The sequence below is a fragment of the Malus domestica genome, chromosome 10 (genome assembly GCF_042453785.1).
Source record: "Malus domestica chromosome 10, GDT2T_hap1".
NCBI lineage: Eukaryota > Viridiplantae > Streptophyta > Magnoliopsida > Rosales > Rosaceae > Malus > Malus domestica.
Window position 1 is genome coordinate 36,064,331 of NC_091670.1, and position 17,808 is coordinate 36,082,138.

The 17,808-nt window shown below is 35.7% G+C and overlaps 2 pseudogenes; both read left to right on the forward strand.

Moving 5' to 3' along the window:
- The first annotated feature begins 5,674 nt into the window (after positions 1 to 5,674).
- On the forward strand, positions 5,675 to 11,027 carry LOC103429718 (wall-associated receptor kinase 2-like; annotated as a pseudogene).
- A 163-nt stretch (positions 11,028 to 11,190) lies between these two features.
- LOC114827464 (wall-associated receptor kinase 5-like) lies at positions 11,191 to 12,566 on the forward strand (annotated as a pseudogene).
- Positions 12,567 to 17,808: the final 5,242 nt, after the last annotated feature.

Sequence of the window (17,808 nt, forward strand, 5' to 3'; positions counted from 1 at the left end):
TTGGATTCAGTATCTATTTCAGAACATCCATCACTATCACAGGGTGCTTCATCAACTCAAGATCTTCATCCCATCACTCCTAGCTCTCATGATGTATCAAAAATGTTGCATGTCCATAATGACACACAACTTGAGATAATTTTACCCTTCTCATCTTCCATATCATCTACTCTTGGTGAATCAAGTAATGTTTCTGTTCATCCAATGGTCACTAGATTGAAGAGTGGTATAATACCACATAGGACTTATAAGGGATATTTAGCTACCTTGCCTGAACTTCAGTCACTTTAATTAACTGAAGACACTCTAGTGGAGGTTTTTCCTTTTTGGTTGTTAACAGTGATGCTGATGAACCATCAACGTTTAGGAAAGCTACTACAATGCCACAATGGCAAAGTGCAATGCAAGAAAAGTATGACTCTCTTAGGGCTCAAGGAACTTGGGAATTAGTTCCACCACCTAGTGATAGGTCTATTATTGGCAGCAAATGGGTATACAAAATAAAAAAGAATCCAGATGGCACTGTTTCAAGGTATAAAACAAGGCTGGTGGCACAAGGTTTTTCCCAGGAGCAAGGTGTTGATTATTTAGAAACCTTTAGTCCAGTGGTGAGACATACCACAGTTAGAATTGTCTTAGCATTGGCTGCAATTAACCATTGAGATTTGAGACAACTTGATATTAAAAATGCATTCCTACATGGTGAATTGCAATAAGATATCTACATGAAACAACCTCAGGGTTTTGTGGATATAACTAAGCTAAAACATGTCTGCAAACTGATTAAATCTCTCTATGGGCTTAAACAGGCTCCAAGAGCTTGGAACTCTAAGTTCACAAGCTATTTACTTGCAATGGGATTTAAATCTTCAACATCAGATTCCAGTTTATTTGTCAAACAGTGTGAAAATGATATTGTCATACTGAAGGAGATACATCGTTAGATCCCAGTTTATATAAAAGTGTGTTAATTCATGGCTAAACCAACTAAGGTTCATTTTGGGGCAGTTAAAAGGATATTAAGATTTTTAAAAGGAACTATGCAGCATGGAATCACATTTTCAGCTAATACAGAAGTTGGGATTAATGCATTTAGTGATGCAAATTGGGCTGCAGACTTAAATACAAGAAGGTCTGTCACTGGATATGTAGTTTACATTGGAAGCAATCCAATTTCTTGGCAATCAAAGAAACAGAACTTTGTGTCAAGAAGCTCTACAGAAGCTGGGTATAACGCCTTAGCTCATACAGCTGCTAATATAGCTTGGATAAGACATTTGTTAAAAGATATGGTTGTGGTATTCAATTCTTCCCCTGTGATCTATTGTGACAACAAGTCTGCCATTGCTCTAAGTGCAAATCCAGTGTTTCACTCCAGGATTAAGCACTTATACACAGATTATCATTTTGTAAGGGAGAAAGTTCAAAAATGAGATCTCCAAGTTCAATACTTGTCAACTGAAGACCAAACTGCTAATATTTTAACTAAGGGGTTTCATAGTCCATTTCTCAAGCATTCTTTTAATCTCAAGCTAGGAAATCCAGTTGAGATTAGGGATGGGCAAATACCCATTGGTTATGGTTAACCGCGGTTACCCGCCCATTTAAATTAAACGGTTATGGTTATGGGTAACCGTTTAGATAAATAAACGGTTATGGGTATAACCGTTTACCCGCGAAATTTAAATGGGCGGTTATGGGTATTAACCACGGTTATAAACGGGTAACCATTTACCCATTTATTTTATATATGTAAAACTAACACAAACCATGTTCTCAATCCAATAATACTTAGCACCCAATAAATTAGCAAGGAATTCATCGGTCATTCTCTCAATAACACTACTACAGGAATGATGATTCTCATCATCAAGGAATTAGCCAAATTAATTTAAATTCCTTGCGGGTAACTGTGAAATTGACAGAAATGCTTTGACAGAAATGTCTTCTAAACAATTTTTGTAACCCAATAATACTTAGCAAATATTATATTTACCTTCATTGGTAACAGTTAAAAATATCGTTTGTAAACTATTATTTCAATTATTGGAATGGTATAAGGACTTTTAAAATTAAAATATGGAAATGTATGATGAATGTACCTATAACAGTACTTAATTGTCAAAAAAAAAAATTATGACAATTTTTTTTTAATTTGCAAGTTGTTAAAAAACATGTAGACGGGTGAAAAAATGGTAATGGTAAAAAAAAAGGAAGATAAACGGGTTAAAAAAGATAAATGGGTAAACGGGTATTAAACGGTTACGGTTAAATGGGTATGCGGTTATGGGTATGGTTAACCGTTTATAAACGGTTATGGGTATGAATATAACCGTTTAGGCAATTACCCAACGGGTAAACGGTTATGCGTGTATGAGCAAAAACGGTTATGGGTAAATTAACCGCGGTTATCCGCCCGCATAACCATTGCCCATCCCTAGTTGAGATTGAGGGGGATGTTGATGGATATACACATAAGCAACCTACCACATCAACAGTCCACATCAACAAGGTTGTTATCCACATCAGTGAGTCTGTTAGTTAGACAGTTAGGATTGTAGGAAGCTAAAGGTGGTTATTAGTTTGTTAGAAACTTACCACGAAAGCAAAGAGCATGTATAAATAGAGAATTTCTCTCTGTGACTTGTATCTGATTTCATTCTGCAATATACAAAGCATTATTTCATTCTCTCTCTCTCTCTCTCTATACATTTCTCTGCAATCATGTACTTTTCTCTTCTTCTTCGATTCATAGTATAGTGTTAATAGTTTAATTGCACCTAAGCTGCATTAGTCATTGTTGGTGTTGTGGTTACTGGTGTTAATCGGCCTTTTAGGGAGTCGAAGACCTTCAATTATAGAGGAATACAGAAACTGGGATTAAAATTTAATTTCTCTGTGTAGAGGATAGTTTAAAGTTTAAAGATTAAAATTCTACGCACTTTCTAGCCCTAAATTTTCTCGAGAAACAAACAGAAAGTGAAAGAAGTCATACCTGGTCCACCAGAGCAGACGCGATCAGCGAGTTTGGCAAATCATGCTAGCAAAGATATTTGGTGAGAAAAGGAAAAGCAAACAGGGGCAAACTCCCTTTGCTGCCTAGGTCGACTGAAATTAGGGACGGCTAAAAACCCATAATTCAATCAGTGAGAAAACATAAAAAAATTAAATGCCAAAGAAATCAATCACTGAGAAAACATCAAAAACCAAAATCCCCATAAAATAAAAAAATGGGTTTTATTTATCGGGTAGTGAATGAGTACAAGTACCACGAATGGTGCTGAGGACTAAATCAAACAACATTAAAATTAAACCCTCCTTTATTTATTTTTTTTAATTCAAAAAAAGGAAGAGGGTAATGATTTTTCTTCATATACCTCTCTAATCCAATGAAGGACGCTCTTATCAAGTCCTTCAGCGAACATATATCTTCTGGGTTCTTCCTTCATCTGCACAAAAAGTCAAAAAATTAAAAACCCACAAACCAAAAACTTAAAAAAAAAATCAACTTTTTTTTTCTCCAGAGATCATGACAACGAAAACGGGAAATTTGGAAATATAACCAAAATTTAGACCTCACGTAGAATTATAATCAACATTTTAATTTTATAATAATTATAACCAAAAGTTGATGTAAAAGTACTAATATATCCTTAATATTAGAGTTTCTCACAACAACCAAAACCCAACTTATAATATTGCATATTTGAATATAGATGGAGATTTAAACTCCTTCAGATGTCTACGATCTTTAACTATACATTTAAATATATGCAACATTTAAACCAGAATGAAAGCATGAATTAAAACAACTTCCATGAAAAATGTAAAAAATTAGAGAACTTGGAAGATTAAAATATAGAGAGAAGGGGGAGTAAGGTACCACTGATTTTGTGAAAAGGGGAGCTTTGAAAGCGTAGCCTTTCTGGAAAATGAGTAAAACATAAATTAAGACCAAATAAATATACCACAGAAAATCCTCCAGGTCTAGTGTGAAGTGAAACATTTTTTTTCGAGCTTAACTCTCAATGTGATGAGGAGGGAAATCGTCCTCCACTCGTAATTCTTGCCTCCATGCTGCTTATGGAGTCAAATTTTGTTTGCCACCAAAATCTCTAATTCTTGCAAAGGCATAGAAAGGATACGGCAAAAATATTGCTGGTTTTACTTTTTGATTCATGCTTTCATTGTACAGAAATTCGGAAGGTTGCAGGAAGTAGTTCACAATCTGCAGAGAATAATGAAAACAAAAAAGCGATAGAGATTAGTTCCTCATTATAAGGTTGTGTTTTGGTTGTTGTGAGAAACCCTAATACTTAAGGTATATTAGTACTTTTACGTCAAATTTTGGTTATAATTATCATAAAATTAAAATAGTGGTTATAACTCTATATTGGGTCTAAAATTTGGTTATTTTTTCAAATTTCCCAACGAAAACTGAAGAGATCTCCACTGTGTTTCTAAGAAAAAGATTTGCATAAATTTTGATTGGTTCCGTCGTTTTTAGCAAGAAAGTGAGAGAAAACGCCATCAAGAGTACTCGAGAACGGCGAATGCACCTTCTGAGATCAACGAACGGAAGTAAATGGGCTTTTCCACTGCTTTCCTTGGCTTTCCACCACTTTTCTTTCCACGATGACCAACACGTGTAGATGAGAAGGAGGAAAAAAAAAGCGATTGCAGAAAATGGAAGGCAGAGAATGAAACAGCAGAGAAATCCAACAGGAAAGGCAGTCGATGAAGAACGCGTGGCCAGCGAGGAAAAAGTGGTCCTTTCACTGTGCAAGGGAGGCCACGCAACAGGAGACCAAGAAGAAATCGAGGGACAAATCTATCAGGACACTGTTGATAAACAGTGCCATCCGAGTTTTAATATGCATGATTTATTAAACTTCCTACTGTGAGGGCGGTGTAAGTCTGTGTAATAAGATTAAAAACAAGAAGGAAAAGCTAGATCGTAGAACAATAACCCTATAAACCTTCTATAGGTTTCTAGAAAACAAGAAAACAATATCTACAATTTCATTTTTTTAGAAACCAATAAAACGTTGATAAGTTCTTGCTCCACCATCTATCTGTTCTTTCTTGTTTTTACTCAAAACTCTTACATCAAGGCCATCAGATCAAGTAATTCGGCTCTTTGAAATTACATCTAACGGTTAAAAATTATTATAACTTTTAAAAGATCAAAATAGATAGACCGTTGTATAAAATTTCAAAGATCCGAATCACTTGATCCGATGATCTTGATAGAAGAGATCCGTACTCAAAATACACAGACTATGCAACCCTCACAAAAGTATTTCAACAACTAGTTTCTTTCAAAATAAAATAAAAAACCAGAGAAAGAAAATAATCAATAAATTCACATCAGCAATCTTTCTTGACTTAACTTTAAATAATTAAATAAACTTGACTTGACTTTGCACACTACCGTCGTTTATTGACTAATGAATCGGTACTAAGTTTTTTTTTTGGTCAAAACTTAGTACTAAGTCATAAACCGGACAAAGCCTAATGATGGACTAAAACAACAACAGAAAAAGTCAAGATGAGGAATGCAATTTCCCCCAACACAAAATATGCCACCACGCGTTTTAATCCCTTCCATATATATATATATATATATATATATATATATATATATATTCCTACAGAAGGCCAACCTTCTTAATTAGCAGTTCCTTAATTTCTTGGATCCGTCACCTGCTTGGATTTCTCTGCTACTGCTACGATCTGCTCGACCCTTTTTAGTTAATACTATATGGCGTTACATAGGAGGATGCATATTTTGCATATCTCTTTAATAATGGTGGTAGTGGTTACAATTTTACTAGGAACTCCAACTCCAACAACAGCTCAATCTCTCCTTCCGCCTCAGGCACTGCCTGGCTGCCCTGACCATTGTGGTAATCTCACAATTCCATACCCATTTGGCATAGGCTCTGGTTGCTACCTCCAAAGCCGGTTTAACATCACTTGTGAAAATTCCACTCAACAGCCAACAACACGTTTGATGACGAGCAATATCGAAATTACCAACATATCTCTTTATGACGGTGAGCTCCAAATACTACAGTTCGCAGCCAATGATTGTTATGATGCTCAAGGCAACTTGACCGCACGGAACAATTCCAGGCTCTGGGTTCCTCCTCCTTACACCATCTCCGAAACCAAAAACATGTTCGTCGCAGTTGGATGCGACACATATGCGTTTTTTACAGGTCACCGGGATGAACAAAAGTACACAACTGGGTGCATGTCCATATGTGACAATCTTGACAACGCTATCGATCAGCGGGATACTTGCTCTGGCGTTGGATGTTGCCAAACTAAAATCCCTAGTGGGCTGAAAAATCAGACTGTGACCTTGAGAAGCTTTAACAATCATACGGATGTGTGGGACTTCAACCCATGCAGCTACGCGTTCCTTGTGCAAGAAGGCGAGTTCAACTTTAACAGCACAAGTTTTCGAGAACTAAACGATACAACCCGGCTTCCGGCAATTCTTGATTGGGAAATTGGGAATGGGAATGAGTTATGTAATATTCAGCTAAAAACGAGAGCACTTTTGCATGCAAAGCAAATAGCTCCTGCCATAATCGGTCTTCAGGCTACATATGCCGGTGCCTGCCAGGTTACGAAGGGAACCCATACCTCCCGGATGGTTGCCAAGGTAAATAAATCTAGACACCATTTGACCATTTGATCATTATTATTATAAACAATTTTGCGTATATCAAAACATATTATATGTATGTATGTATGTATGTATGTATGTATGCATGCACGTGTGTATGTGTGTATGCGTGTACGTGTGTGTATGCGTGTATGTGTGTGTGTGTATGTATGTGCGTATATGTGTGTGCGCGCGCGCGTATATGTGTGTAGGTAGGTCTACATATTTGATTATAGTTTAAACAAATAAATTGTATTGTTAGGATTTGGATCCCATCCGGATTCAAATTGTGGGGATCCTAGAGATCCTCACATCTTAATTAATCATTCATCGTGCATCGTGTGGTCATAAATCATTTGATTTTTTTTTATTTAAACTTAAACACAAATAGTACTTAACGAAAACTGACCACACAATGTACGATAAAAGGGTAGAATGTAAGGATCTCTAAGATTCTTACAAAGTGAATCTGAAGCGGATCATCTTCCGTATGGTTAGGCTCATTGGGGGGTTGCGTTGAGGGATTCAGAACACTTTTGATCCCTTTATCTTATTATATGTTGCAAAGTACTGTACTACTACTAGGAGTAAAAAGCATTAGTCAGCAAATAATTGCCACTTTTGTTTGTGCCGTGTTTGGGGGATATGTGGTCCGCTTTGTGCGACAGCTTGATGTGGTCTTGCCTTCAAACGATGATTCTGTGGTTTCGTCTTTTAGCAATGATTTTATGTGGTCTCATTCTCCAACGATGATGTTGTGTGGCCTCGCTCATCAGCAAAAATCGGTCTGTGGACTGGTATAGGTTTGTTACATATATCGTTCTTGTGACAAATTTGTGTTGGTGCACCTATGGTTGTGGTAGACGTGTAGGGTTTTTAATTAATCACTTATTTGTGCAAATTCACTCCAAATTAATGTGTTGATCACTAAAGCATTGTACCAATTGGCACATTTGTATTTGTTTGTGATGATCAAGGAAATACTACTATCGTTTCTTGTAAAAAAAAAAAATTACCACTTTTGTTGGGGTGACTATAATATTAGTAAAGAAAAATTGTTCGTGGTAAATAGACAAAGAAGGCACTATGCAGTAATAATCTAGATGAACAATTTCTGTTACAGTGGTTTCAAAACGTTAAAATAAGGATAAATTAAGTTTACATTTCTCATTTTTCATTCTTATCAATTAAATTATTATTTTTTCATTTTTGACAAGGTCTTTTGACTTTTGTCCATGTCATTATTTGAATATCAAATTATTCACATATCATCATATGTCAATTTTGAAAATAAAAAAAACTTATTAATCATTTCCAAATATATCTTTTCAGTATTTTTCATATATTTTTTTTATTTGTACTCATTTTTAAAATTTGTACTAATATTATTTTTAACTTTAATTTGTACCTATAATTTTAAATTTTAATATGTACCATATTAATTAATTTAATATGGACCCATATTTTTGTGGTGAATGTACCCATGCTAATAACATGTATTTATATTATACTTTAAATTATATCAGTAGTTATTTCTTAAAATATAGAAATAATTACATGGGTGCATTAATTTTTTTTTTTTTTTTTTTTTTGGGTTGAACTATGTGAAGAACAGTATTACTTTATTATTGTAAAAATATTATTTGAATTTGTTTAAATTTCATAATTTGTGAGATATTGAATATACAAATACAGGAGTTAAATCGTTAGGAACCTCGATCAAAATATTTAATTCAACAAAGTTTCAATCTAACAATTAGATTAACTGGAGACTGAACCCAAAATAACCTTTAAAATCATATGGAAGCTTAGCTGGCCATGCCAAGTAGCCGCCAATTAGGCACAGATGCTGTTGCTCTGTGAAGATAGTGCCCACAAGCTAACAGTAATTGGGAAAGGGATCATCTCCAGATCCCTTCCACCTAAGCCAACTGAGCATGAAATTTGAGTCATTGAAATTTGATCAAACGGTTAAAAACAGAGAGCTCTATTAAAAGTTATAATAACTTTACCCGTTTGATCAAATTTCAAGAATCCGAATTTTTTGCTCAGTTAACTTAGGTAAAAAGGATTTCAGAGAGGATCCCTTTCCCAGTAATTGCACCCAATTACTAAATTTGCAGTGGATTGTCAAATCTGTGGGTACATGTACTGTTTCCCTTGGGCATTTTATAGTACTGAGTTGTTTACAAAAAGTCTCAAAAGTGGGAATTTAGTTTTACCTTTTGTTCATGGATTTAATTCATTCTTTTTCTTATCAGATATTGATGAGTGCAAGGCTTCAGACTCCTGCAGTATTGGAACCTGCATAAATACAGCGGGAAATTATACTTGTGAATGTCCGAAAGGGTACAAAAATGACGATATGGATAAAAAAAGTTGCATCAAGGACAACGGTCGAGCAAAGCTCAGTCTCCTGCTTATAATTTCACTAGGTAATTATTTTACTTTTTCCTTAGGCGCGTGTTTTTACATATACAAGGGATATTGGTGGAGGAAAAAGTTGAACTCGGATCTTGTGTGCAAACTTAGTTACAAATCTCTTGTTGGGTTGTTAGTTTATTATCTATCACATCATATAGTTCTAGTCTAAAATTCTAAACGTACTAATTTTTCTTTGAACAATTGCACTCAAATTTTGTTTACTCGACCATTTTTAGATCCAAACTTTCAAACATATATTAGAAGTGCTATCTGGAAGATAGATTTTCAAATCAATATTGTTAATAATATACCAATCGAAATTGGTATGTATACTTTGTTATTGACATGATATTAAAACTGATATCGCCACCTTATTAACAAATATAATAAGACTCTGTCTTGCCCAAAGAATGACTAATACTTACATATATATTCTTAGAAAGATCCATGCATGTACAAAATGAGTAAATATTCTCATTGTGTAGTATATGTCATTTTTTGTCACAAAAGATCACTTTGTCCAAAACCTAATTTGTTCCAAAACTAGCCAGACGACAAAAACAAGATTAATACATTGATGATTTGCTCTGTATAATTTCTTGTAATTTTGCAATCATTTTTGCAGGTGCCAGTGGAGGCTTCATGCTTTTACTAAGTGGATCTTCTTGGATATATTGGGGAATGCAGAGAAGAAAGTTCCTCAAACTCAAAGAAAAATACTTTAAAGAAAATGGTGGATTATTGTTACAACAAAAAATCGCTAGTCAAGGAGGCTCTGTGGAGACAACAAAAATTTTCACGGCAGAAGAACTTGAGAAGGCAACAAACAATTACCATGAAAGTAGAATCCTTGGTGAAGGAGGCTATGGAATAGTTTACAAAGGAATATTAGCAGCAGATAACAATAAAGTGGTTGCCATAAAAAAGTCTAAAATTGGTGTCCCAACCCAGAAGGAGCAGTTTGTCAATGAGTTGATTGTTCTTTCTCAAATCAACCATAGAAATGTGGTGAGGTTATTGGGTTGTTGTTTGGAGTCAGAAGTTCCTCTACTAGTTTACGAGTTTGTCACTCACGGCACTCTCTTTGAGCACATTCATGGTAAAAAGAGGAAAGGATCACCATTTTCATTGGAATTACGACTCAAGATAGCAGCTGAAACTGCTGGAGCACTAGCATACTTACACTCCTCCGCTCTCATGCAAATTATACACCGAGATGTGAAGGCGACCAATATACTGCTAGATGAAAATTACACTGCAAAAGTGTCAGACTTTGGAGCTTCACGATTGATTCCTCTTGATCAAGCCCAACTTGCAACTTTAGTGCAAGGAACATTCGGATACTTAGACCCTGAATACTTCCTCACAAATCAACTAACAGATAAAAGTGACGTCTATAGCTTTGGAGTTGTCCTTATTGAGCTACTAACAAGCAAAGTAGCACTTTCTTTTGACAGGCCTGAGGAAGAGAGAAACCTAGCAAGCTTCTTTGTTTGCTTAATGGAGGAGGATCGCTTGAATCAAATTCTCGATGATGCCATAATCAACGAGAGAAACATTGAGACACTAAAAACAATGGCCAATCTCGCAAAAAGATGTGTAAGGTTAAAAGGGGAGGACAGGCCAACAATGAAAGAAGTTGCCATGGAGCTGGAAGGAATGAGAATTACAGAAAAGCATGCATGGGGAAAAGCTGAAATTTTTTCAGAAGAGACTGAGTACTTACTTGGGACACCTAACTCAGATGCTTATCCTGTGGCTTTTAGAGCTGATTGTGGTCCTAGTATTGGTACAGCTAGTGAGTATGACAGCATGCAGATCCAGATGTTAATTCCATATGATGATGGAAGATAATTCACTGCTTCATATAATCAACTCAACATTGTTTATCATTCTAGCCATAGTGAAATAGTGTTATTTTTCATCAAAAGATAAGTGTAGCCACATTGGCTAGAACGGATGTACTTTCTCTATACACTCGAGTTTGGAATTTCCTTTGCTGTAATTTAGATTTTAATTAAAAGTAAAGTATCGCTTGTATAAAAAAATATATTGCTTGTCATCATTTGGAAGTTTTTATTTAGGGTATGTCTCAGAGCGGTAGGTGGTGGAGATCCCAACCTTCCACGTAAGAAGTGGCCCAACACCAAAAACTAATTTCTTCTTCAAAAGGATTTGCATGGAATTTAGGGTGTGCATCGGAGCAGTTGGTCGGGGATACCAATTGTTTAACTGGTTAAATGACGTTGTGTATTGGCATTTAGTGTTTGCATGGATGTTAGATTTGAAAAATAACTACATCAAACTCAGAGAATGAAGAAAAATAATTATATCAAACTCAGAGAAAAGTATTTCAAAGAAAAGGGTGGAGACAACAACAATCTTTACAGCAGTACTTAAGAAGGGCACAGACAACTATCATGAGAGCAGAGTCGTCGGCGAAGGAGGCTTCGGAACAGTCTACAAAGGAATACAACCGGATAATGAAGTGGTTGCCATAAAAAAGTCGAAAATCGGAGCTTCAACCCAATGTGAGCAGTTTATCAATGAAGTTATCGTTCTTTCTCAAGTCAACCATAGAAATGTGGTGAAACTATTGGGTTGCTGTTTAGAGACACCGGTGTCATTACTAGTTTACGAGTTCATCACCGGGGCAACTCTTTTTTATCATCTTCATAGCATAAAGAGCAAAGAATCATCGGTTTCATGGGAGTTACGATTGAATATCGCAGCAGAAACTGCCAGAGCACTGGCATACTTATTACTTGCGCTCCTCCACCTCCATGCCACCTCCATGCCAATCATACACCGAGATGTGTAAACAACAAATATACTATTCGACGACAATTACATAGCGAGTGTCGGACTTTGGAGCTTCGCGATTGATTCCTCTAGATCAAGCTCAAATAACAACTCTTGTGCAAGGCTAGGGTACTTGGATCCTGAGTACTTTCATTCGAACCAGCTAACAGAAAAGAGTGACGTCTACAGTTTCGGAGTTGTCCTTGTGGAGCTACTAACAAGCAAAACGGCACTCTCTTTTCCTAGGCCTCGGGCAGAGAGAAACCTGGCAAGCTTCTTCATTTGTTCCGTGGAAGAGGGTCACTTGACTGAAATTCTAGACGACAACAGTCACAAAGAGAAATATTGAGTCACTGAAAGAAGTGGCTAATCTTGCAAGTAGATTTTTGAGGGTGAAAAGGAAGGAAAGGCCTAGCATGAAAATGGTAGCAATTAAGCTAGAGGGGATGCGGACCTCGGGCCGCCTTCAATGGCTTATGCTGGAGGTGAGGGCTGGGCATTTTTTAAAAAGAAACCGACTGAACTGCACGAACAGCACTGGCGGCTGTTTGGTTTGGTTTTTTTTTTTCTTGTTTTCAATTTTTGGTCGATAAAACGAACCGCACTTATCTTAATCGGTTTGACAAGCGGTTTCAAAAATTCTTAGGTTGTGGTTAATTGAACCGACTCGCATATATTTAATTTTAAATTTTTAATCATAATTAATACGTGTAGTAATATAAATAGTTAATTATTTACGAGTTATTGTATTGAGAAATTTTATTTAAATCCATCTAATCTCTTTCTACACCCAACTTAAATTTTAAATGTTAATTGTCTATTTTAACTTATTGCATAATTACTATTAGGTACAAAATGAAAATAATAATAAAAATCAAATTTATCAATAGACCCACATATTATAATTAAACCCCAGCATCACCCTTTATTTATCCTACGTTCATTCCGGCTAAAACCCTAATAGCTCTGATAGAGAAAAACAAGTTTTTCTATTGATGGATGGTGATTTTGAAGTTTTTAATCCTCCAACTAAGGTATGACTAGATTTATGGATATTTTATTTGTTTGCTTCTTCTTTGGATTAAATTTCATACTTTTTATATTATATTGTATTTGTTTTTCTCTGCCATCTGTATGTGTCCCAAAACACCAATACAGAACTTTTGATTAGTACTGCAAATACATAAAACTTGATTCTTGGTGCAAATAAAGATTGCTCAACCTTAACCACGAACTAGCGGGTGGCATGTCTTGCACCTTTTTTATTCGAAATAACTCCAATTTGTTTATTTGCTAGCCCTATGTCACTTCAAAGTTTCTTAAAAAATACATGAAAATGCTCGATTTAAAATGAACTGAACTAGAGCTTGCATAACATTCTCTTGGCAAATTCAAGTCTATGGAATGATCTCTTGGATCCCAAGTCCATAGATGGGTTATGGTAGCAGAAAGAAAAAAAACAGCCATGGAAGTGCTAGTCCTATACATCAGATGCAATTATAGAGGGGCAAAGGACGTCTCTTTGAAAAAAAAAATTCAATTAGAGATGTTATTTTATAAGGGAATGGGTGTAAAGATAATTTAACATTTTGAATTGGGTATGAGATGATAGTTTAGGTAATAAATTTGGGTTTAAAGAGATATTAATTCTTTAATAAAAAATAATATGGGTGAAGAGAGTAAATTGGGTATAAAAAAAGTTAGATGAATTCAAATAAAATTTCCCTATTATGTTTCCTTCACATAAAAACAAAACTTAATTAGTTTAAGTGTCCTTTTTCTTTTCATTCAAAAAGCAAATAGCAAAAAGTAAATGTAATATTTCGGTGCCTAAAAAGCAGAGATGAATGAAATTATGAAGGACATTTTGATGCCTTTTATAATTATTAAATGCAGAGGAGATATATGACCAAAAAAAATGTAGAAGAGAGAGATGAGAGCCACACATTCGGAGGAGAGCATTCAGCTCTCCCATTTGGAAAAGAGAGCAATCGGCTCTTCCATTTTGGGACTTAGAAGCACACGCAAGGGGCACCATTTTGAGAAGATAAATTTTATTTAAACTCATGTAATCTCTTTTCACATCTAACTTACTCTATTCATCCATATTGTTTTTTATTAAAGAATAAATCTCTCTTTAAACCCAAATTTATTACCTAAACTACCCTCTCAAACCCAATTCAAAATGTTAAGTTATCTTTACACTCATTCCCTTTATAAAATAACATCTGTAATTGATTTTTTTTAAAAAAAAAAAAAAAAAAGAGGTGCTCTTGCCCCACCCCCTCTTTCCATTAGCATTTCCATGGCTACTTTTATTTTTTCTTTTTGCTACCAAACCCAGACATTTGCCTTTTTTCTTTCTACTGATGTGCATAAGCAACAAATCAAACAATCTATCCCCTTATATTTATCAACAAGCAAGGAAGTTTATAATCTAAGAACATTGGTAAGAAGTTTTTCCTTAGAATTTTTCAATTGCAGAAAGCTTAACAAATCATTCGGGATTGATAAAAAAAAAATTGAAACCCAAATACTCATCTTCTAAACTTAAAAAAAAAATTGAAATTCAAACAAACAAAATATTCATAAATTGAGTCATACTTTAGTTGGAGGATTCAAAACTTCAAAATCACAATCCATCAATAAAAAAACTTGTGACGCAGCAAGAAGATCAACAGAGGGATCATCACGTTCACCCTTAATGATTCATCTAGAATCCACCAGAAAAAAGTGAGAGAATTCTCAAAGACTATATTGATTAATCTAGAATACAAAAGATGAAACTTAGAGCAACACTTACATTGTCTATTTATTCTACTTGTAACACTAGATTAATTATAAATATTGAATGTTATTTAAATCATAGCGTGTAACTCATGACCTATTGGTCTTCACCCTGCTTCTATCAAGTTGTGCTTCAAATTCCTCCGCTAAACGTTTTACGTCAGACTTTTCCACTTCGGAAGAACTCGCCCCTGAGTTATCTTCAGGATAGAGCACTTCATCTTCATGCTATTCAAACAAATCTGCAACATTAAAAAGTGCTCGAAATTCCCATAGATGCGAGCACGTCAACAACATAAGTATTGTCATTGATCTTCTTCAAAATCTTATACGATCCATACTTGCGTGGCTTCAGCTTGCTGTAGGTTCCAACAGGGAATCACTCATTTCTGAGATACACCATCACATAATCTCCCTCATCGAAAACTTTAGCATGCATATGCTTGTCTGCAGTAGTATTGTACCTAGCATTGGTTTTTTCCAGCTTAATTCGCACTTCTTCTTTAACCTCCATAACGTTTTTAGCCATATGTTGAACGCCTATGCTAGCTTCATGGGTTTTGGGAAGTTTGACCAAGTCAACGACATGGTTAGGAACTGAAGTATAGACCAAAGAGAAAGGGGACTTTCTTGTGGCACTATGAACAGCGTTGTTGTAAGCAAACTCCACTTGAGGCAAGGCATTATCCCACTTCTTTGACTTATCAACACAAACACTTCGAACCATGTTGCCAAGCGTTCTATTAGTCACCTTCGTCTGGCCATCGGTTTGTGGATGCGTTGTATTGCTAAGTTTCAAGGTAATACTAAAGAGCTTTCATAGCGTAATCCAGAAGTGGCTCAAAAAATTGGTGTCACGATAAGATGTAATAGTTTTGGGTACACCATGCAAACACACAACCTCCCTGAAAAACAGTTTGGCTATGTGAGTAGAGTCAGAAGTCTTTTTACAAGTTATAAAGTGTGCCATCTTAGAAAACCTGTCAACCACAACAAACACAGAATCGACCCCACTTTGGGTTCGAGGAAGTCCCAGCACAAAGTCCACAGACAAATCTTGTCAAATGTCGGTAGGAACCGGTAAAGGCATATAAAGACCAGTATTTTATGCTTGACCCTGTGACACCTGACAAACATAACATTTTCTCACAATTTTGCCAACATCATTCTTCAACTTCGGCCAAAAATAACGTTCCTCAATTCCTGCAATGGTTTTGTCCCTGCCTAAGTGTCTACTCAAACCGCCTCCATGAATATCTCGAATAAGCTTCTCTCGTAAGGACGAGTTAGGAATGCACAACATGTTGCCTTTAAACAAATACCCATTTCTAATGTGGTAATCTGAATGAAGTTGATTTTGATCACACTTCACCCAAACTATTTTGAAATCAAAATCAGCTTCATATAACTCCTTTAAAAACTCAAACCCCACAATCTCTTGTGCTAAAGTAATCAACAAGTTTGCTCTCCGACTCAAAGCATCGGCAACATGATTGAGAGATCCAGATTTATGCTTACTCACAAAAGGAAATTTTTGAAGGAAAGTGGCCCATCTTACATGCATTTTACTCACACTCTTCTAGTTGTTAATGAACTTTAAAGCTTGATGATCAGTATAAAGGATGAATTCTCGTTGCACTAGATAATGCTCCCATTGCTTCAAAGCACGCACAACCGTATAAAATTCTTGATCATAAGTACTCCATTTTTTACGGGCTTCACTCAACTTTTCACTGAAGAATGCCACTAGTATTTTTTCTTGAGACAACAAAGCTCTCACACCCAATCCGTTTGCATCACATTCGACCTCAAATATCTTCTCGAAATTGGGAAGGGCTAAAACCAGTGTAGTGCTAAGCTTTTCTTTAATCAACGCAAAGCCTTTGTCTTGTGCTTCACCCCATTGAAACTTCCCTTGCTTGAGACACTCAGTAATATGAGCTGTAATGGTATTAAAGTTTCATACAAAGTGCCTGTAAAAAGTAGCGAGGCCATGGAAACTACACAACTCACTTACGGTCTTTGGAGTAGGCCATTCTCTGATTGCGCGTACCTTGTCTTGATCCACATGAATTCCATCTTAGCTAACAATATACCCCAAAAAGGGCAACTTATTTGTAAGGAAAGTTCACTTCTTCAAATTATTATAAAGTTTATTCTCTTCCAGAACATCCAGAACTTGTCTCAAGTGCACTAAATGTTTTTCTTTGGTTTTACTATAAATCAGGATATCATCAAAATTCACAACAACAAATGACCTAGTAAAAGGACGCAAAACCTGGTTCATAAGTCTCATGAAAGTACTTGGTGCATTTGATAATCCGAATGGCATTACCAACTATTCATACAGACCATCCTTGCTTTTAAATGTTATCTTTCATTCATTTACTGGTTTAATTCTAATCTGATGATAGCCACTGTGCAAATCAATTTTCGAAAACACCTTAGAATCCTCAAGAACATCCAGCATATCCTTCAACCGCATAATTGGAAATCTATACTTGATGATGATCTTATTAATGGTTCTACTATCAACACACATAAGTCAAGTGTTATCCTTTTTTGGCACTAACAAGACGGGAATTGCACAAGGACTCATACTTTCACGAATAAATCCTTTTTTTAGTAGCTCTCCAATCTTCCCCTTAAAGATTGCATTTTCTTTTGGACTCATCCGATAATGGGGTAAATTAGGAAGGCTTGCTCCAGGGACTAAATCAATCTGATGTTGAATACCTCGCATATGAGGAAGTTGTTCTGGTAAATCTTCAAAAACCAAATCTTCAAACTTTCTCAAAATTTCCTGCACTTCTTTTGGAATGTGACTTATAGCAACATCTGTCACCATGAGCCCCTTAAGTACAACTGGATACATGAATCCAACTTCTTTGATAATGTCTTCAAACTCGTGGCTATTCCTAGAGATAGCTTGAAAATTTGAACTCCCAACTTGTGGTTTTTCTAATATTCCAGATTGATTAACAGGAGCAAGAGCAATTTTGCGAGAACCCCACTCAAAGATAAACACATTATCACGCCCTTTGTGGGTAGCATCAACATCACATTGCCATGGCCTTCCCAGTAATACATGGCTAGCATCCATGTCATTTACATCA